The sequence below is a fragment of the Macrobrachium nipponense genome, chromosome 27 (genome assembly GCF_015104395.2).
Source record: "Macrobrachium nipponense isolate FS-2020 chromosome 27, ASM1510439v2, whole genome shotgun sequence".
Lineage (NCBI taxonomy): Eukaryota > Metazoa > Arthropoda > Malacostraca > Decapoda > Palaemonidae > Macrobrachium > Macrobrachium nipponense.
In genome coordinates this window covers 17471070-17493241 of record NC_087216.1, presented here as the reverse complement: position 1 = coordinate 17493241, position 22172 = coordinate 17471070, and the positions used below count along the sequence as shown (strand labels likewise).

At 42.9% G+C, this 22172-nt stretch overlaps 1 protein-coding gene across 2 annotated transcripts in view; it reads right to left on the bottom strand.

Annotated features, from left to right (window-relative positions):
- LOC135200877 (UBA-like domain-containing protein 2-B) overlaps nt 1-22172 on the bottom strand; it is a 141076-nt gene that overhangs the window by 118025 nt on the left and 879 nt on the right. The gene's annotated exons all lie outside the window — the stretch shown is intronic.

Genomic DNA, 22172 nt, shown 5'->3' with positions numbered 1-22172 from the left:
TACTTTCAAAAGTGGATCAAGACTAGAGGCAAGTAATTATAGGCCTGTGAGTCTAACATCACATATTATGAAAGTGTATGAAGGGTAATGAAGAAAAAATATTATGAAACATTTAATAAAAAATAATTTGTTTAATAAAGGACAACACGGTTTTCGTACCCGGAAAAAAGTACACAAACCCAACTGTTAGTCCACCGTGAGAACATATTCAAAAATATGAAAAAGCGGAAATGAAACAGATGTGGTTTATTTAGACTTTGCAAAAGCTTTTGACAAAGTAGACCATAATATATTAGCAAAGAAAATTAGAAAACACAATATCGAAGATAAAGTAGGGAAGATGGTTAAAAGAATTTTTACACAACAGAAAACAGATAGTTATTGCAAACGATGAGAAATCGGATGAAACCAAGGTAATATCCGGTGATGCCACAAGGTTACGGTGCTAGCTGCAATATTGTTTGTTATTATGATTGAAGACATAGACAGTAATGTTAAGGATTCGGTAGTGAGTAGTTTCGCTGATGACACAAGAATAAGTAGAGAAATTACTTGTGATGAAGATAGGAACGCTCTACAAAGAGACCTTAACAAAGTATATGATTGGGCAGAGGTAAATAGGATGGTATTTAACTCTGATAAATTTGAATCAATAAATATGGAGACGAGAGAAGGAAAGCTATATGCATATAGGGGACCTAATAATGAGAACAATCACAAATAAGGAAGCAGTTAAAGACCTTGGTGTGATGATGAATAGGAACATGTTATGCAATGATCAAATAGCAATTCTGTTGGCAAAATGTAAAGCAAAAATGGTAATGTTGTTACGGCACTTCAAAACAAGAAAAGCTGAACACATGATTATGCTTTATAAAACATATGTTCGTAGTCACTTGAATATTGGCAATATGATATGGTACCCACACTATCAAAAGGATATTGCACAAATAGAGAGTGTACAAAGGTCCTTTACAGCTAGAATAGAAGAAGTTAAGGACCTAGACTACTGGGAAAGACTACAATCCTTAAAATTATATAGTCTAGAAAGGAGAAGAGAACGCTACATGATAATTCAGGCATGGAAACAGATAGAAGGAATAACAGAAAATATCATGGAACTAAAAATATCAGAAAGAGCAAGCAGAGGTAGATTAATAGTGCCCAAAACTATACCAGGAAAAATAAGGAAAGCACAAGGAACATTAATCCACTACGCACCAGCATCGATAATGCAGCGTCTATTCAATGCGTTGCCAGCTCATCTGAGGAATATATCAGGAGTGAGCGTAGATGTGTTTAAGAATAAGCTCGACAAATATCTAAACTGCATCCCAGACCATCCAAGATTGGAAGATGCAAAATATACCGGAAGATGTACTAGCAACTCTCTGGTAGACATTAGAGGCGCCTCACACTGAGGGACCTGGGGCAACCCGAACGAACTGTAAGGTCTGTAAGGTAAGGTCTCTCTCTTCTTCATTAGTTTTTTTACTCTCTCTCTCTCTCTCTCTCTCCTCCTATCGCCTCTCTCTCTCTCTCTCTCTGTCTCTCTCTCTCTCTCTCTCTTCATTAGTTTTTTTACTCTCTCTCTCTCTGTCTTCATTAGTTTTTTTTTACTCTCTCTCTCTCTCTCTCTCTCTCTTCCTCTCTTTCATTAGTTTTTTTTACTCTCTCTCTCCTCTCTCTCTCTCTCTATTCATTAGTTTTTTTTACTCTCTCTCTCTCTCTCTGTCTTCATTGTTTTTTTTTACTCTCTCTCTCTCTCTCTCTCTCTCTCTCTCTCCATTAGGTTTTTTACTCTCACTCTCTCTCTATCATTAGGTTTTTTGTACTCTCTCTCTCTCTCTCTCTCTCTCTCGCTCTCTCTCTCTCTCTTCATTAAGTTTTTTTTACTCTCTCTCTCTCTCTCTCTCTCTCTCTATTCATTAGGTTTTTACTCTCTCTCTCTCTCTCTCTCTCTCTCTCTCTCTCTCTCTCTCTCTCTCTTCATTAGGTTTGTTACTCTCTCTCTCTCTTTCTTCTCTTCTCTTTTTTCTTTCGCTCGTCTCTTCTTTCCTCTTTCCATTAAGGTTTTTTGTTTCACTCTTCTCTCTCTCCTCTCCTCTTCTATTCAAAAATTAGGTTTTTACTCCTCTCTCCTCTCTCTCTCTCTCTCTCTCTCTCTCTATCTCTCTCTCTCTCTCTCTCTCTCATTCATTTAGGTTTTTTATTTACTCTCACTCTCTCTCTATTCATTAGTTTTTTTACTCTCTCTCTCTCTCTCTATATATATATATATATATGTGTGTGTGTGTGTGTGTGTGTGTGTGTGTTTATATATATAGAGAGAGAGCAGCGCCAAGGAGGAGAACTCAAAATCTGTTACACTTACTTGCTCTGAAGAACACCAGCTGGCCTCTGTTCATTTGACAGTTGCTGGGTTCTCCAAAAGAAGTGTCCTCTTGCCTTTTCCCTCTCACGGAAATCGTAATTGTACCGTTACATTTATTTTATTGCTTAGTGAGCGAAGAACTCTCGAAGATGAGACGTTTGCTATCAGATGGTCTCGCAGTCAGTCGGAGTTTTTAAATGCTCGTCTATATTACTTCTATAATTTACTTAAACGAGATTCCGATCGGCGCAGTTCAAAAATGGAGAGGTGGGTAGGTGGGGGTTAGAGTGGGTGGGTGAGTGGATGGGGAGGAGCTTGGGGGAGGAGTATGAGTTTCTCACCGCCTCCTACTCTAGCTTAGAAGCTTCTTCAAAACTTGCAGAATCAACTTAAAAAAAGGTTAATTTATTTCAAAGGCCAAACGCTGGGGCATATGAGGTTATTCGGCGCTGAAAGGGAAATTAAGAGTAAAAAATTTTTAAAGATATAACAAGTGGAGACCCTCGCATTCCCTGAGAGGGTGGGAAGTAAGATGCAAGACAGAAAATATGAATGGAGGTACAGTAATAGGAAAGAAAGGGGTTGCAGCTAGGGGCAGAACGGACGCGGCAAAGAACTTTAAGTAATGCCTACAGTGCACCGCATGAGATGCATTGTCCCCACCCACTACGGGCCTCATCACTTGTCAAACCTCAAGACGAAATAGAGCAGTATTTTTGCCATGAATTCTGTAGCTTCCCTCTTATGAACATTCGTATTTAAGGTAAATGACAAAGCGGCCACCTTCCCGAAAAAGTACTTAAATTCGGTGCCCTGAGCATCAGTAAAGAGTTATGGCCCATCCAGGCAACACACCGAGACCTCGACGCTCCTCTTGAAGTAAGTGTTTTCTCCTAAATTACGAAATAATGGCATAATTCAAGCACTTTTCCGGGAAGTGGCCGCGTTCTGAGAGAGGTGGCCGCTATGTAATTTACCCTAAGCTTACGATGACCAGAACCAAGTTTAAATTTTCTCATGTTTTGAGCAAATGTGTAGAAATTTTTTATGTGTACTCTTTCTTGGCAGTCCCGAGACATGTTTAAGCAGTCCCAAGACATGTTTAAGGAGTCCCAAGACATGTTTAAACAGTTCCAAGACTGCTTAAGCAGTTCCAAGACATGCTTAAGCAGTCCTAAGACATGTTTAAGCAGTCCCGAGACATGAATAAGCAGTCCCAAGAAACGCTTAATAAAACTGAACTTGCAAATAAGAACTGCAGTCCCGTGGTAGCTGGGCACAAAGCAAAACGATCTTCGCAGAAGGTTGAACAACATCATACATTGTTTATTTGGTCCTCTGGCAATTGCACATCAAGTCCAAGAATGTCACTGAAACGTTTTGGGCACTCGGGAGTTTTTTTGTTGCCCACTAGGGCATGATGGGGTACCCAGGTCGTGGGTTGGAGAGATGTGGTTGGTATTTGTTATCCTTGGAGGCGCAGTGAAGATCTTGTGAGAGGCCTAAACCAGGGTATAGACGATTTGACACTACTTAATGTTTTGTTTTCTTCCTAGTACTTCCTTCTTCGCAGAGGGGTTCTGCCCCTCAGTGTACCTCACGCAGTGCACCGTAGGCATTGTTTAAGGTTCTTTGCAGCGTCCCTTCGGCCCCTAGCTGCAACCCCTTTCATTCCTTTCACTGCTTTGAGGTTTTCATTGTGTTACACATTAAAATCTTTTTACTGTGAATTTCTGTTTCAGCGCTGAATGACCTCTTAGGTCCTAGAGTAGATTCACATCAACCTTGCGTTTGATGTCTAGGCCCGTCCCTTACGACGCTCCTGATTGGCTGTTGATAAACCAATCGCAGGGCTAGAAACTCTCAGTCTCTTTCGAGAGTTCACATGGGCAGGATGTGTATTTTCCGCCTCTCCTGAGGGATACGTTTGAAAGACGTATCCCTCAGGAGAGGTGGAATATACATCTTGCCTATGTGAACTCTCGTAAGAGACTGAGAGTTTCCAGCCCTGCGATTGGCTTATCAACAGCCAATCAGGAGCGTCGTAAGGGACGGGCCAAGACATCAAACGCAATGTTGATGTGAATCTACTATAGCTCTTGGCTTTTGACCAAAATTTCATATTCCATTCCTTTTCTTGGCATTTTCTCAGATCTTGGGTGGACATTTCGAGGTGTCAATCGCAGAGGGGAATTGAAGAATTAACTTCATTCATGATACAAGAGGATTCAATACTTAATGGGGAAACCTTTTTCGAATTTTTTCTGCTGCTCTTCTTTCCAGTGAAAACATCCGGCCTTCAGAAATTTAATATGCCTCACTGGAAAGTAGAGCATGTGTAAAAATCATTATTACTCTGTGTGTGTGGCGTGTGTGCGTGCGTGTGGGTCCTTCAGACAATGGGATAACTAATTGCTATTCTTTAAACGGATTTACATTTCATAATGTTCTATGTCCATCTTCCCCGAATTCAAATAAATATAGCAACCTCTTGGGTTCTGTGGGCGTAAATATTTATTATTTGACCTTTTATCACTTCGATTGATTCCAACGCATAACCATCGATACAAAATTAATTATTATTGAGAATATCTTTGCTGAAAATACACGATTACTCTCATAATTATTTTCTTTACTTCCACTGCCGTATTATTATCATCATCGTGATCATCACAGAACCTAACTTTTTTAACCTTTTGATATCATCACTACTACTCTGGAAAGGAAGAAGTGAAGGTTACAGGTTCTGTGGAATTAACGTTCTGTGTCTTCCTTCAAATAATGACATGATCTTGCGTTGAAAATATGTTTGTGAACAGATAGGAAATTACACAAGGGGTCCTTCGTAAGTGATAAGTATTAAAAACCTTCGCAGGTCGTTGTGCCCTAGCCAATCATTTGAGAACCCTGGGTTTGAAACTAATGTGAGGGAGAAAATCCTCTCTATTGCACTTGTGTTTGTGTTGATTATTTCCAAGATATTGGTAGCATAATCACTTTTATATTCTTAAATGGCTAAAGCTTCTGTGTCACATTCGTTATAGATAAGGAATATACATTTTTTTCAAATCCCGTGGTCTTGCCAAGTTCCCAGTTGAGATGATTTTTTTTTTTATTATTATACCAATTGCCATTTACAATACTGTTTGTGATGCTTCCCCTACGCCCCCCCCTCTCTCTCTCTCTCTCTCTCTCTCTCTCTCTCTCTCTCTCTCTCTCTCTCTCTCTCTCTCTCTCTCTCTCTCTCTCGTTCACCAAACTGAAAAGGTAGGATGAAAAGCAAAGAGGGGGTACTATATTTATTATCTACCCAATAAGCATGAGCTAACATCATGCTAATTCGCTTTACGCTATGAACAGATTCATCAGAATTCAGGCAGATGAAGTAAAGCGTTACTTAATAATCACTGTAGTACGTTACTTAAACGTAGAACAAGATAGGTATACCATTTTATACTAAGAAAGCATAAATGATTGTAGACGATAGTACTTCTGTGCATTTAGAGTAAATGGAGTTTATATGTCAACAGCGAATTATAATAAAAGCTATCTAGATAGAATGTGAACAATATGGCATCTAGTAAATTACTATAGAAATATCAATTGATAAAATAACTGGTGAGGAAGGATAGTACAATTATTTTAAACATAGTTACCCCTATAATACAAGTCTTGCATTTTCTTTGTTTAAAATTAGATCTGTAATAGAAAACGCAAAAATTTTAATAGTAAACACTTAAATTTCAATAATTTTGTGTTATAATAATAATATCCTTTATTTCAGCTCAGGGCCATATACACGGAATATACAAAATACAGGCAGTAACACAATCTAAATACATGAGACAACATGATAAAAAAAATGAATAATCGGTACTTATCTACAAAATAGGTAGCTGAGGTAACATAAAAGATAGTAATCATAATACTGGTAATAACAGTAGGGTAAAAAACCGCATGGTACAGGGGTGGACCATGTATGATCAATGTGTACAACCCCAAAAAAAGTACATTATAACGCGTCCTGACATCAGAGATGGGCATCAGACGCGACTTGTTGTTGGTGAGAAACGGAGCTAAAGACTTCTACTCCGGTGTCAGGATGCGTTATAATGTACTTTACTTGGGGTTGTACACATTGATCGTATATGGTCCACCCCTGTACCATGCGGTTTTTTACCCTAATAATATTGGCGAGAAAAAAAAATATGCATTAAGAGTAATGACAGTTAGTGCACATATTATATAACTTAAATTTCAACTAGAGACCTTAGGTGGTTACAGTAATGTAAAAAAACTTGAACTTTATAGTAATTACAGTAATAATGACAAATTAAAATATCAGCAATAAATGTAATAATGACAAAATCTGCAGATGACATCTTGCTAATACAGAGATTAAACCCTTTAGGGGACAAAGGCCTCATTTTCCCATCTTTCCCACAATTTAGATCTTCTTGCTGGCTCCTGGTTCCTGGTTTCTAGGCGCTCACTCCACAAACACAGTTGCGGGCACACTACACTATGAGGTGCTAAGCTTTATTTACTTTTACCCAATCTCCCTTTCATTTCTTCTTCTTTATAAGTGAGGCAGAGCTGTGTTACTTAGCTTTGACATCCATCGCTTTTCAGGTTAAGAACATTCTTAATTTTAAGGGCTATCCTTATATATTCTCCCAGTTTTCCGTTAGGGGATAACAGTGTCCCTAAATTTATATCCTTATCTGCTTTTTGTAATAATTTACACGTGAATAAATATTCAGTAGTGTCCTCCTCCACTCTACATATTTCACAGACCTCGTCATTAAATTTGCCCCGGAAGTTAGCCTTTAAGTTCAACATATTCAGTCTGGCTTTCATAATGATACACGCATCCTTTGTTTCCAGTTCCCTTATGTACTTGTTTTCCTCGAAGTCGTCTATGAATCTCAGCTTCTTCATTTCTTTTCTCTTTTCTCTCAAAGTCACTTGGATATCTTGATTAATTTTTTTCTTTATTTCCTTTTTCAGTGCTGCTTTGGGATATTCTCTTAGTCCATTAATTTCTATATCATATTTGGTGCATATGTTCACCACACTTTTTGTCCAACATTGCCCATATGGGGCTCTTAACTGATCATCAACCATTTCTTTTACTAATCTTTTCTCCTCCGAATTTATTATGTTGTGGAAAAGCATTAACTTCTTATACTCAATTCTGTTGGCTACTGGCCATATGCCGGACTCGGCTATAATTCCCCAATACAGCGTGCCCTTAGGTTGTTCATACATTCCTCGGAGGATCCTATATTGCATTTTCTCTAGCGCATTTAATTCATTTTCCGTTACGTTACTCCACGTCTCTATGTTGGCAAATAAGGTTGGTACAACTACTGTTTCATAGATCTTTTTCCTTACTTCTAGTGCCATGTTTCCTACTTTGTTAACATCCCCATATCTTCTGATTTCTCTTAGTAGGTACTCAACCTTTTGATTTCTCGTTTTAATACTTGCTTCCTTTGAACCATTCAGTGTGTACCATTCTCCTAAGTACTTATATTCTTTCACGCTACTAATTGGGCCATTTTTAAGTTCTGTTTTTATTTGTACATCTGATTTCTTTGCTTTTTTATCTATTACTAGCACTGCTGACTTACTTGGCTTCGTATTAAATGTAAATTCCTTAAGCTGCTCTAGGCTACGGCAGTTGCCAATTGCCATTTCTACTCCTTCTTTCCTGCTTGTGGGGAACATTATGTCATCAACAAATATTAGGGACTCTATTGCTACGTTTCTTATGAGTGTTACATTCTTCCTGCTTAAATCATTTACTCTGTCAGTCTCTATGCTGCATAGCTTTGGGCCAAAAATTGTACCTTGCCTCACATTTTCTGTTATGTCAATTGTGTCAGTTTCTCCCGCTGGGCATCTTATGACTGCTTTGCCATTTTCATTCATTTTTCTTATCAACCATGCATCTTTCCATCCTATCATTTTCCCTATCTCTTTGATGCAGTCCTTCAGATCCAGTTTGTCAAAGCATTTATACGCATCCCCAAACCATATGTACGTTGGGGCTCCTAACAGTGAGTTGTAGTCAATCACTGCGTTTAGGGTTAGCAGGTGATCAACTGTGGATCTTCCCTCTATGCCACCACATTGGAACCGGCTTATCTTCTGGTTTAACTCATCCTTCGTTATTTCCATCCTCACTTTTTCAAATACCTTGCTTATGTTACTTGTAATGAATATCCCTCTCTTGTTTTCTAATTCCAGTTTGCTTCCTTCTTTATGCAGTGATAATATTTTCATTTTCTCCCATTCATCCGGAGTGTTTAACTCCTCTTCAATGTCTCCAATTAAGAGTGCCAGACTTTCAGTCATTTGTGTACCCAAACTTTTTATTATTATATTATTTATATCTTGACAGTCGGGGGTGTATTTATTCTTCAGGTTCTTTACTGCTTTTTCCACATCTTGAATACTTGACTTTTGGATTTTTTCCGTTTTTCCTCTCCCACTTATGGACATCCTTTTCTGGTACTGGAGGTTAATTTCATCTGCTAGCCTACTGATTTCATCTTTAGGTTTATCTAATATGAATAGATCTTTATAGTATTGTTCATATTCTCTTTTAATTTCTTCAACATTTTCTATTACTTTCCCTTCCTTGCTTCTTACTGCCACCACATTATTTGGTTTCGTGCCGTCAAGTTTTTTTTTGAAGTCCCAAAAGGCTGCTCCATTTACTCCCCCTTTGGATTTTATTTCAGCTGCTGTCTCCTTTATTCTAATGCCATCGTCCTTCATTTTTTCTCTTAATAATGTATTCACTTATTAATTTCTCCTGTACCTGCCATATCCTCTTGTTTTCTGTACTAATGAACTTTTTCCCTTCCTTTTTTTTCTCCTTCTAACCCTCATTAGGTCTCTTAATACTCTTGATTTGTTCTTTTTCACTTTGGTTTTTTTCTTACATTTTCTTACATTACACTCCTTAGGATGCTTTATATGATCTTCTTCTTGCTTCACTCCTTAGGATGCTTTGTATGAGCGAGTTGCTGCTGTTTCTCACTCGGGTTACCAGACTGGACACTGTTCGCCTAACAATGATTTATAAATTGTCCAGGTGGTTTTCTATGAACATCTGTGTGGCGGAGTGGTAGCGGAGAGTGTTTGTGAGGCGTCTCAGAATGTCATTGTGCACAACAGTGATGCGTCTCATGGTCTCTCAGGTATAGTTCGTCCAGAGGGAACACCCATAGATACTGTAGCAGTACGAGCGGAAGACAAATGGCAAACCTCCGTGCAATCAAGTTGCCAATTGCACATAGTTTACGACGCCTCTGTTCAATGTCTGCCGTATCTTTTAGGTCGTCGGTGATAATGTGACCCAAATACGGAAATTCGTGCACAAATTCCAGCCGATGGTTTCCGAGGAAAATTTGTGGTTCTGCAACATGCTTAAGCGATTTCGGGAGCAGTGACATGCACTGGGTCTTGGTTTCGTTGTAGATTATATCAAATTCCTCTGCATATTGGCGGCAAGTGTCGATGAGTCGTCGGAGACCTTGCACTGATGGGGAAATCAGAACCATATCGTCGGCGTAACAGAGGTTTTTTATAGTTGGTTCAATGACAGTGCATGTGATTGGGAGTGAGTTCAGTTTGACATTCAAGGCATCTGTGTACGTATTAAACAGGTATGGAGAGAGAATGCCCCCTTGCCGGAGCCCGTTTAGGGAGCTGACGTTGTACGATAATACGTTACCCCATTTGACACAGAATTGCTGTGTGGAGAACCAGCAATGTAAAATGCCAATTAGATATAGGGGTGCACCTCTTTTATGCAGCTTCAGGAAGAGCTTCAGGTAGTTTACTCTGTCAAATGCTTTTTCTCGCATCTACAAAACCAAACGGAAAACAGAAAGGCGGCCTGATGATAGGTAGTAGTTCAGCAATTCTTTCAGTATGTAGATGCGGGTGTCGGTTGAGTGGTTTGCTTTAAACCCGAACTGGTTGTCATGGTGTGTAGAAAGGGGAGAAGTCTCACTAGAAGAACCGACTCAAGTATCTTCGATGCGATCGTTGCAAGTATCATAATCGATGCAAGTATCATAATCACTAAATCATGGGGTCCCATAGCTACTATTATTGTTAGGGAAAATAATTTCCTCTCTCAACTGCATTCATCTGATACAGTCTTAACTTTTTTTCTTATTATATTCTTCTCGTCAGCAGGTATAATTTCCAAAAGATATAATGCTTCTGACGTCCTTATTTACCAACTTTATTTATTACCCCTTAAGTTTCGACGTACATAAATGGAGTAATCTACAGAGAGATGAATATAGATTATTATAGTCATACAGTACCTTGATTTTTTTCGTTTTCCAGCACTTTTCTAGTATACAGGGCTGTGCCACTTGTCTAGACGTACCTACGTGATAGGCTATATTCTTGGCAGATCTTCCAGTGCAAGACTTGGGTACCATATCATATCATCTCATGTATTTATTTTGAGCCAATGCCGGGCATTCCTTCGTGATGTGGTTGATGGTCTATTTATTCTCTTCATTTGCAGGGTATATGTGATGTTGATGTTTGGCCCTCTATTTTATTTTGTAAATGTTACGTGTAGGTAGTGCTTGCTCTATCTGTTCATCAACATGCCATTAGTCCTTGCACTCTTCCCTAGTCAGCCAACGCCAGCAATATCCCAAATCTCCCTCAAGTACTGGCTGCATAAGTATGTTTTCCTATTTCTGTTTTCCTTTGGGCTTTGATTGTATCCTTATGATTGTCATTTTCTCTATGTTTCTTTTGTTGATGAGAACTAGAGCCTTGCCACGGTTACTTATAGGTGTATTGCCATATTGATGGTCATCTGTTTCATTGCTGTTTGATCATTGTCAGTGATATAATCTTGAGTAATAGTTGTAGTATATACATATAAAAACAACAAGACCTATGAAAGAATGAAAGCCTAGCAGCACATAGGTCGCTCGATCGCAATATGAACCGCGTAAAATGATTAAGCAGAATTTACATAAATAGAAAATAAATATAAAACTCGTAATCTTCGACACTAAGTAGATCTGGACACAGTCTTTCCACTCCATATAGCTGGTGGCGCTTTGGCCAAGACCGTGATATAAGCAAATTTTTCTTCCAAAGATTAAACCAAGACTTGAGCTGATACATGAAATGAGAATAATATCTCTCAGCTTCAGAGATGTTGAAAAACAACATTTACAACACCGTCTGATATCGTGCTGGAAATATTAAGCATAACATTGACAGATATTTTTGGAAGTAAAGAAAAACTGCAAATGAATGAGCATGGAAACTCATAAAACACCTATAACCCTCAATACATCTGTCACAACGACTATGTTGTTACTTCACTTGAAGCCACCTGTTTATTGCAAGTTTTGGTAGAATCACCTTATGATTTAATTATACATGCGTTAAGTAAATGAAACCAGTGTGGTACATCCCGTAGAGTTATTTAGTTCTGCTTGTTCTGAGGCCTTGAGACTCTCTCTCTCTCTCTTTCTGTATATATGTATATATATATATATATATATATATATATATATATATATATATATATATATATATATATGTGTGTGTGTGTGTGTGTGTGTGTATGTATGTATATATTAAAGGCTGTCTTAATGCAGTTACTTTTGAATAAAAACAGTTTCATGTTATTAACCATGAAAATCAAGACATGGGTCGTCACATGTATTACCTGCTGAGATAGTTTAATGATCGAAAACTCGACCTATAATATGAGGTGAATCAAGCCTTGTCTTAACTCCTAGTATTATACTAAGAGTGGTTGTTAATTATAACAGAATCGTGTCAACAAATTCATATAAAAACATTAATCCCGTGAAGATAAAATTTTGATATTTAAATTTATTATTTGCGTAAAGATATGATGTTACCATATGAGCATTGGAATCCTTTTACAGGTAGCACGATATCATATGAGTATACAATTCGCCGTAAATGTAGCATATTATCTTATGTATGCATATTTTTTCTTCCCTGAAAGGTAGCCCACAAGCAAACAAGCACATTATTCCCATGAAAAGAGAACTCTTGTCCATTGTAGGTCTAGTTTTGCGATAAATGGACGGTTTGAAAGTTACTGCTTCAAAACTGGCAACAAGATAGGATCGTGATATGTAGTAAAAGAGAGTTCCGAAGCGTCATATAAAGTCGCTTAAAAAATCTACTACCACCATATTATCGTTATGGAATAAAAAAAAATGAATAAATCGAAAACCAATATGAGTGGACGACACTGTTTCTGAAACGCGAGACTTGATAGACTATGTTGCACGATTTTATCAGGTGATTGGTGTTATCTTCTTCTTCTACTCAGCTTTAACCCATTTTTGATATGGGGTGATTAATGTTATACGGGGACATAAATGTCGTAAGATAATTGTCCACCCCGAACCTCCGCCTGTTCTGATATCGTACCTGTGTGATCTTTACCTGTGTAATGCTCGGTATAAATTGAATTTCACTTTTATGATTCACGTGTAAGCCAGTGTTGGGGTTTTATTGATCATACATTGTTTTGTCCTTCCCTCGAAGAAATTACTTTATGCGTAAGTGGTCAAATGATTGTTTGGGAGTTATCTGGCGTTGTGACCGCAGTTCTTGCGAAAAGATCAAGGGAAGGCGAGTATATACCAGTTAAACAGTACCTGAAGGAAAGCGCTATGAAAACGATTTTTTTTTTTATCTTCAAAGAGGTTCAGATTGTAAACATAAACTAGTTTTCGTTGAAATATAACCGGAAGTGAGGAAATTAAAATAGAAAATCACTAGGAAGTTGGTACCAGATCGTGTCGAGGGACGAAGTAGATTTTTACGCAATGTTGACTGAATTGAGTTGAAAGGAGCATGAATGATAGTATCTGAAGATATTTGTTACTTTAGGAGGAGGGGAAGGGAGAAAGATGAGGAGGAGAAGGAGGGGGAAAGATGAGGATGGAGGAGGGAGAAAGAGAAAGATGAGAGGAGGGGGAAAAGATGAGGAGGAGGAGTGAAGAAATGATGAGGGAAAGGGGGAGATGAAGAGGGGGCAGATGAGGAGGGGAAGATGAAGAGGAGGAGGAGGGGGAGAAGATGAGGGAGGGAGGAGGAGAGGGAAAGGGAGAGAGGAGGGAGGAGAAGATGAGGAGGACAGAAAGTATATCATGACAGAAGTCCTAATTAAGTTCAAAGAAAATAATTAAACAAGCTGGAAAAAACAAAAAAGAAGGTAAAGGGAATGGGAAAAGGGAAGAAAAATACGTTAAACAGCGAGTAAAAAAAAAAAAAAAAAAAAAAAAAACTGGACACGGAAGACGAATGCTACTCCCACACGAGGCGATGGCAGGGGGACGACTGACGGAATAAAAAGTGAAACCATTATCAAAAAGCAGTGACGGAGATAAACTATCAGTCACTCAAGAGATAAGAGGATCTTGATGATACCCTTCGGACGAGCGACAGAAAACGCCGAGCGGGTTGTAATTGAATTCTGAAGGGAGAAGCGTCAAGCAGGGAAGAGGTTGGTGTAGAGAGGAACGGAAGACGATATAAATGAAAGCAGAGGAAACACACACAGGGACCAACCCAGTTCGCAGATGACCAAGATCCAAATGAGCGCCTCAGTGGCGTGGTCGGTATGGTGTTGGCGAGCCATCTCGGTGGCCACGAGTTAGATTCTCGGGCATTCCACTGAGGAGTGAGAGATGCATATTTTCGGGTGATATTCGAAGTTCACTCTCGACGTGGTTCGGAATTCACGTAAGCCGTTGGTCCCGTTGCTGAATAACCACTGGTTCCATGCAACGTAAAAACACCAAACAAACAAACAAACAAATCAAGATCCAAATGACGAAAGGAGGATGGCTGCATTTGACAGTGTTTGTTATTGGGGGAAAATATTTATACCTGTATCATACAAGTACTGGTCACTGAAAAAGTAAGCATAAACAATGAATTACGAGCTGAGCATAAATTACCTTTAATGCTATATGCCGTTAATAATGTGCTTAAAGATGTGGCCTGATGCAGCTCTGTTTCAAAAAGCATATGACTTTGGAGAGGAAAAACCAGTGGGCCGACAATACAGTCATTTGGACGTTATGCTGCTGAAGGAGAGCATGTAGGAGCGAAAGGCTTCCTGATTAGCAATCTTCAACTGAGATTATGAGTAATAAAACAAAAACGAGTGTTGAAAAATAAAACAGAACCCTCACACCGAATGAAATTACTCAGAATAAACAGAGGTAATTCCATTTGCTGTCCCAACTCAAAAGACCTCGGCTGTTATGGAGAGCACTCCACACATGCCTGTACTTTCCCACAGCGATCATTGCAAGATGTAATTCCTACTCAATTTGCCACCTTGTATCAAATACCGAAGTGAAATCTGACGGTAACACTGACAAATGACATCCGAATCTTTATCCTAAAGATGCCTTGTTGCTCGTGTTGCTAATGTTTATTAAAGGTACTGTAGACCTTACTCCATTTATTCTCCGAGAGTCTTTAAAGAAAGTTTAAGAAACATGCCGGTCGTGGAAAAGAAATTTTTTTTATTAATAATTAGTGCAAATTTTATTTTATCTTTACAGAGAGAGAGAGAGAGAGAGAGAGAGAGAGAGAGAGAGAGAGGTCATTTACACTTGCACATCCCCATTACCCTAATTTGTTTCAGAAGTGATGTTTGAAAATACAGGATATATGAGCCAAGGAAAAAGACTCTTTAAGGAGCCAACATTAAACTGCTGCTTATTTAAACAGCCGTAATTATCCTGATAGGACATGCACTATCACTATTCTAGTATCAGTAGTCCAGATTAAGCCGTCCGCCCCAGCATGGCCCAATCCTCTGTGTTGCAAGGTGTGAAAACTGAAAAGGATTAGGAGGCTTGATATGGAACCGTCGACACATCCAACCACCAACACGCCTGATACCGAATTCGACCGTTCTGCCTTTTTTTTAGTTGTCCAGTGTCACTTATTATCGACAATTTTCACAGCTGTTTTTGTAACGGAATACTCGTAGATAATAATTTTGATGAACGTTGATTATAAAACTAAAAATACACTCTTCGGGAAGCATTAATTGTGATGACTGTTGTGAGAGGTGGACAAGAGGCAGGTAGAAGTGTACTGATTTTTATTACAGTCAAGGGAAATAATAAATATACAGCATGCGGACGGAAATGTGGTCACCGACCCGCGAGAGAGTAAAAGTGGGTCGGCGAGACCCGATTTGTGTTTCTTGAGAGACATAAAATACAAAATATAAAAGTACACAATATGTGGTTATACAAGCCTTTATACACTGACGGAAAGCCCGCTGAATGCTCTCTCAGGGGGAAGTAAGAACAACGCGAATGATGAATTATGTACAGAGAAAATTATGAATAAGCGTTGTCCTTACAAATACTCCCCCCCTAAGACAATAATTAGGTATGATTGTTGGCTGACTTCTTTGTACTTCGGGTAGTCACTCGCGGAAGCGAGCTGGACGGCGGAGGCGCCCTCGGGTGCGTGATATTAGTTTTTGTGGTAGATCCTCGGGGTTTTGGGTTTTTCCGGGGACGGGATGCCTCCCCTGAGGTGATCCTCGGGTGGGTTCGACCGTCTTTCGAGGGCGGCCAGGGCCGGCGGCTACGGCTAGGAGGTTTGGCGACCGAAGGAGTCGCTTTTTCCGAGGAAGATTGAGGCGCCCTGTGGAATCCGCGTCTGCGAGGTCCTCGTCCATGATGAAGGCTGGTTTCAGGCGATCGATTGTGACCCAGTCCTCGCGACCGTTGATGGATAAGAGATATGCCTTGTCAGTGCGTCGTAGGACGCGGAAGGGACCGCGGTAGGGTCTCGTTAGAGGCGGGCGGCGGGCGTCGTCCCTGACGAAGACGTGCTTGCACGATGATAGGGCCTTCGGGAGGAAACGTTTGGTTCTGTCGGAGAAGGTTTTGACGCAGGGCGTGAACTTCCCGGCGGATTCCCGAAGCCTGGCGATGGAGACGTCAGCGTCGTCGGCATTGGTCGGGAAGAACTCGCCAGGGACTGTTAATGGCTCCCCGTATACCTTCTCCGTGGGTGATGCTTCGCCGTTTGCCCGCGGGGCAGTCCTGAGACCGAGGAGGACCCACGGTAGTTGGCTCTTCCAATTTTCGTCGCTGCAGCGCGCCATCAGGGAAGCCTTGATCGAACGGTGGAACTCTCTCCACCATGCCGTTAGCTGCTGGGTTGTAGGCGGGCTGGTGGCATGTAACGACGTTCCCATTAGGCGTGCCAGGGCAGTCCACAACTCCGACAGGAAAACTGGTCCGCGGTCTGTCGTGATTTCGTCTGGCACTCCGAATCGACTGATCCAGCTGGCGAGGAGTGCTTCGGCACATGCTTTCGTGGTCGCCTCCGACATCGGCGTTTGCCGTCGGGCGGGCCATCTGGTAGAGCGATCGATTACCGTCAGGAGGTACCTGGCGCCTTCCGACGGGGGCAGGGGGCCAACGACGTCTATGTGGATGTGGCCGAATCTTCGTTTCGGCTGCGGAAATTTCCCCACGCCTGATTCCGTTGTGCCGACTGATTTTGCTAGTTTGGCAAGGCACGCAGGTCCTGGCCCACTCGAGGGAGTCCTTCCGAATTCCATGCCAGACGAACTTCTCCGTCAGGAGGCGCACCGTCGTCCGGCCCGAGGGGTGTGCGAGAGTCCGTGTATGACGTCGAACACGGCTTTCCTTCGGGAGGCTGGGATCAGCGGGCGCGGGCGGCGCCCGTGCTGATGTCGCAGAGGAGTGTCATGCCTGCGGGTCCGAAAGGCACGTCTTCCCACTTGAGGGCGGTGATAGCAGTGCGGTATGCGGCAGTCCTCCGGGTCGGGCGCCTGTTCCCGGGCGAGGTCTCCGGGTCGGCAGCCTGTTCCCGGGCGTCTTCAGGTCTTTTGTAGTCGACCCCGAGACGCACGGCGTTGATTTCTATCCTCGATAGGGCGTCTGCCACGGGGTTCTTCTCGCCAGGCACGTACTGGATGGTGCACCCGAACTCTGCGATGGCTGCTAGGTGCCTCTGTTGTCTCGCTGACCAAGCGTCGCCCGCCTTGGTGAAGGCGTGTACCAAAGGGAGGTGGTCCGTCCTGATCGTAAAGGGGGAGCCCTCGAGGAGGTAGCGGAAATGTCGCACTGCTTGGTACACTGCCAGGAGTTTCGGGGGGGGCGGTCGAACGTGCTGTACCTCGTCTCGGCGGCTGATAGTTTTTTGCTGTAGAAGGCGAGTGGCTGGGGCTCGCCCTGGACCACCTGCTCGAGGACAGCCCCGCAGGCGACGTTGCTGGCGTCGGTGGTGAGGCGTAAAGGTGCAGCAGGGTCTTGGGGTGGCATAATGTCGCCGCTCTGGCGAGGGCCCTCTTCGTCTCGTTGAAAGCCTTCTCTTGTTCGGCCTCCCACGTTAGGGCCTTTGGTTTCCCCTTCAGGACCTGTGTTAGAGGAGACATGGTGCGGGCCCCCGCGGCGGCGGGGATGAATCGCGGTAGTAATTGACCATTCCGATGAACTCCTGCAGGGACTTGACCGTGGTTGGTGTTGGAAACTTCTGCACCACGCCTACCTTCGAGGCCATGGGGCGCACGCCCATCGCGGAGATCTCGTGTCCGAGGAAGTCCACCTTCTCGGCGTCCCGAAGGTTGTGCATTTGGTTTGTTCCGAAACGGACGACCAGCCCGTTTTCCTGCAGGCGCTTCAGGACCGCTCGGACGTGATGTAGGTGCTCCTCCAAGGACCTGGAAAAAATCAAGATATCGTCGACGTAGCAGACGCAGAAGGGCAGGTCCCCCACCCAGGATGCTGTCCATCAGGCGCTGGAAGGTGGCCCCTGCATTCCTCAGGCCGAAGGTTGAGTAATGGAAAACGAAGGAGCCAAAAGGCGTGATGATGGCAGTCTTGGGGACATCCTCGGGGTGCACTGGAACCTGGAAATAGGATTTTAAGAGGTCCATTTTTGTGAAGACCTTCGCCCCATGAAGGGCCCCTGTCAAATCCTGCATGTTTGGCAAGGGGTATTGGTCGGGGATTGTAGCGAGGTTGAGTCTTCTGTAGTCTCCGCAGGGCCTGCAGGTGCCGTCAGGTTTCTGTACCATGTGCAGGGGCGACGCCTAAGGGCTCGATGCTTTCTTGCAGATGCCCATTCGTTCCATCTCCGAGAACGCCTGCTTCGCCTCCTGGAGGCGGCCTGGAGGGAGTCGTCGGAACTTCGCGTGTTTATTGTGTCGGGGGGCCTGTGGTGGCTATGTGGTGGAATATCCCGTGCTTGGGCGGCGTCCCTGCCGCCTGACGAAGTTCCGGCTTGAAGACTTCGGGGAACTCCTGCAGGAGGTTGCCGTATTTGTGGGGGGCGATGGTACAAATTGTAGGGGCGCCCGGGCCTGCTGCTAGTGGAAGGGAAAGGCATGTCCCCATGTCGAGGAGGCGTTTGCGGCCACGTCCACCAGGAGGCCGTTCTGTGCCAGGAAGTCTGCCCCCAGTAGCGGGATCCTGACGTCCGCGATTGTGAATTCCCAGACGTAGTTTCGCCCCAAGATGGATATCTCGAGGGGCTTCGTGCCGTAGGAACGGATGGGGGTCCCCGTTTGCGGCGACGAGGGAGGTTGTTTTGTCGGGCTCGCGGCTACGGTCTTTTCCTGACGGCGGGAATATCGAGTGCATTGCCCCGTATCCACAACATCCTCCGGCCGGAGATCGCGTCGCGGATGTAGAACCCTATGGTGTGTGGTTCCGACGCGGCCGTTGCCACGGGCGGCCTTGGTTTTGTTTGCCGTCGTCGTTTTTTGACTGTTGGAAGGTGCAAGGGCTTTCGCACCTCCTGGCGAATCTCCCGAACCTCCGGTGGAAGCGGCACCAGGAGTTTTCACCTCGCTGCGTGTGGGAGGACTTCCCTTGGGATACGGCGCCGATCTCTTGCGTTGGGTCGTCGTCGTCTTCTTCCTTCTCTGCGGCCAGGCACACGGAGGATCGGGGGGGGGCGGCGAGCTTCGCGGCATTGTTTGACAACGTCAGCTTCTTTGCCTTTCTCTAGTAGTTCGTCGTCCTCTAGGGTGTACGCGTCGGTCAGCTGCTTTCGGACGTCCGGCTCGAGTTGCCGCAGGAATATTTCGCGGCTCAGGCTGATCTCTACCTTTTTTCCGTCGGGGCCTATTTCGGGCAGACGGACGAGGCCCATCACAGTGTCCCAGGCATCTTGGGTGTCGGCGCCGCGCATGGGGGTTCGCGACTAAGTCGAGGGCGCGGGCGGCCCTTTCAGCGATAGGCACGGAATAGGCTGTCAAGAGCCTTTCTTTTATCTCGTCGAGCGTGACAAGTCCGATTCGTGCTCGACCGGTCAGCCAGTTAGATATTGCGGCCGAGCACCTCTGTCGGGAGAGCCGCTGCGACGAGGTCAGCCTGCAGCACTTTGTTTGTGAGCCCCGCGATCCGGAATTGCCCTTCGGCTCGGAAGAACCAGGAAGACGGGTCAGCCGTTGTGAAGGGGGGCAATTTGACAGCTTGAGCGGCCGCTGTGTCAGAGTCCGTCGCTGGGGCGGGGGAGGCCCGGGTTTCCACGCGAGGTTTCCCGCGAGGTACTGTTTGCGCCCATTGTCCTCTCTCACAAAAAAACGGTCGACAGAGTCGTGAATGGCGGGCCAAACCGTTTGAGGAAACGCCTGAACACACCTTGGGCAGGTATGCCGTATTTAGTCCGTTAGAGGCGTTGGTTATTTCCACGGTAGGAGCTTTCAGAGATCTATACTGAGGCGCCGTATGAGTCCGTTAAAGATCTCTGAAGGTGAGCGGCGGTAGTGAGTCCCTTAATGGCTGAGCCAAAAAACCGCTGGGTCACCGTCACTCCGGGGTCACCAGTTGTGAGAGGTGGACAAAGAGGCAGGTAGAAGTGTACTGATTTTTTATTACTGTTTGTTGTTGTTTAAGATTAAGCTGGCCTTGTGCCAGCACGGGCTCTTGCTCACAGAGCATGCGGACGGGAAATGTGGTCACCGACCCGCGAGAGAGTAAAAGTGGGTCGGCGAGAGCCGATTTGGGTTTCTTGAGAGACATAAAATACAAAATATAAAAGTACACAATATGTGGTTATACAAGCTTTATACACTGACGGAAAGCCGCTGAATGCTCTCTCAGGGGGAAGTAAGAACAACGCGAATGATGAATTATGTACAGAGAAAATTATGAATAAGCGTTGTCCTTACACTATTAAAGATCTTAAGGTTACTGCCACTGATAACTACCAGGTTAAAGGGATATACAAATAAAACGGTGAGGCTTAATTAAAGTAAAAAGAAAAAAAAAACTTTTGGAGATGAGCTGGACGTTTGCGTAATGAGAATAGCAACTAAATTGGTCCAATCGTCGTTGTGCAACTCTTCCTGCAACACTTTTGAGTTATGACATTATTTAGATACGCAATTATGACATTTGACATTGTCCCCTAGAATCTGATTAGTGGTCTGGGCAAAAAGCTGATTAATCCTCAGAATAACCAGCTCTTTAAAGTTTACCGTAATTTTCATTTAACGAAAACCATAACCTGTCATACGCTACTTTTCTCTCACCGGTATTAACCTGAACCCGATTACTATGAACTGTACAAACATCACATAAAAGTTTAATAATGCCAACGGAATGCAGCGTTGTTAGACATCAAACATCTACAGGCAGTAAGACACACTCATCACCATCTCTTCAAAAAGACTATAAAATTATTGATTGTGATACCTACACCGCATCATTTCATCACTGTTGTTGTTGCTGAGATTCCATGTACGTTTTTATTCCGAGCTTTATACACTTTACTAACGTTACTATACGTTCTTTTTCAACAAAATCATGTAATTTGTTGTAATTATTTACTAAGAAACAAAGAAAAAGTTCATGGATTGTTGTTTTTGCAATCTGAGTAAGAATAAAATGCATGTTATTGATAATATGAAAACGTTCTGAAAATGTAAACATTTAAAACTCACCTAAAACTCAGTAAGTCTTGTAAACGCACGAATTAGGCAACTGTGTCAAATTCTGAGAAGAAAAACTGAAGATAATAGCAGATGAAGTGGTAACTTTATATAAAAGATTTAATTAGTATAAATCAGCTGCCCTAAAACTAAAGAAAATGACACGTCTTTTTCCGTGTTTACAATCGTTTACAATCGAGCCAGAGTACATACACACAGAGGTGCCAACGTGAATAGTGACAAACATTATTTTGCGCTTACGATATACTTGATTGAATATCGATGAAGAGAGAAGTGTTATATTTATAATAGTGTATCGATTAGTGCTAATTAAAAAGGTCGATGTTTATCAGACGGCTTGGGAAAAATCGCGAAAAATCATTAGACACCCCCGTCAGATTGGCAATGGTACCAAAATATCCACATTATTGGAACGACTGCCATCTGTATTTTGAAAACATTGCCCAGTGTGGTCGATGAAGTAGTGAGTGAAGTGTGTCTGAAAGGGATTAAACCGCCATGGATTCTTCCTTACGTGAACAGGTATTTAATTTACTCTTTGGACTGTTCGGTGATGGGGATTAGGTACCTGGAATGCCATTGGAGACGGAATTACGCCTCTAAGCATCACGCAAAGCGCCAAATATTGACGTATTAGGAGAGGGGTCTTGGCACTCGCTCACGCAAGTAGCGAGATTTATAGATGATGAGGAGGTTGATAAAAATGGTCATCATTTGTCGCAGGTCGACCTTATTTAATCACTTCTTCGCTGGTTCTTTGCTGGCATG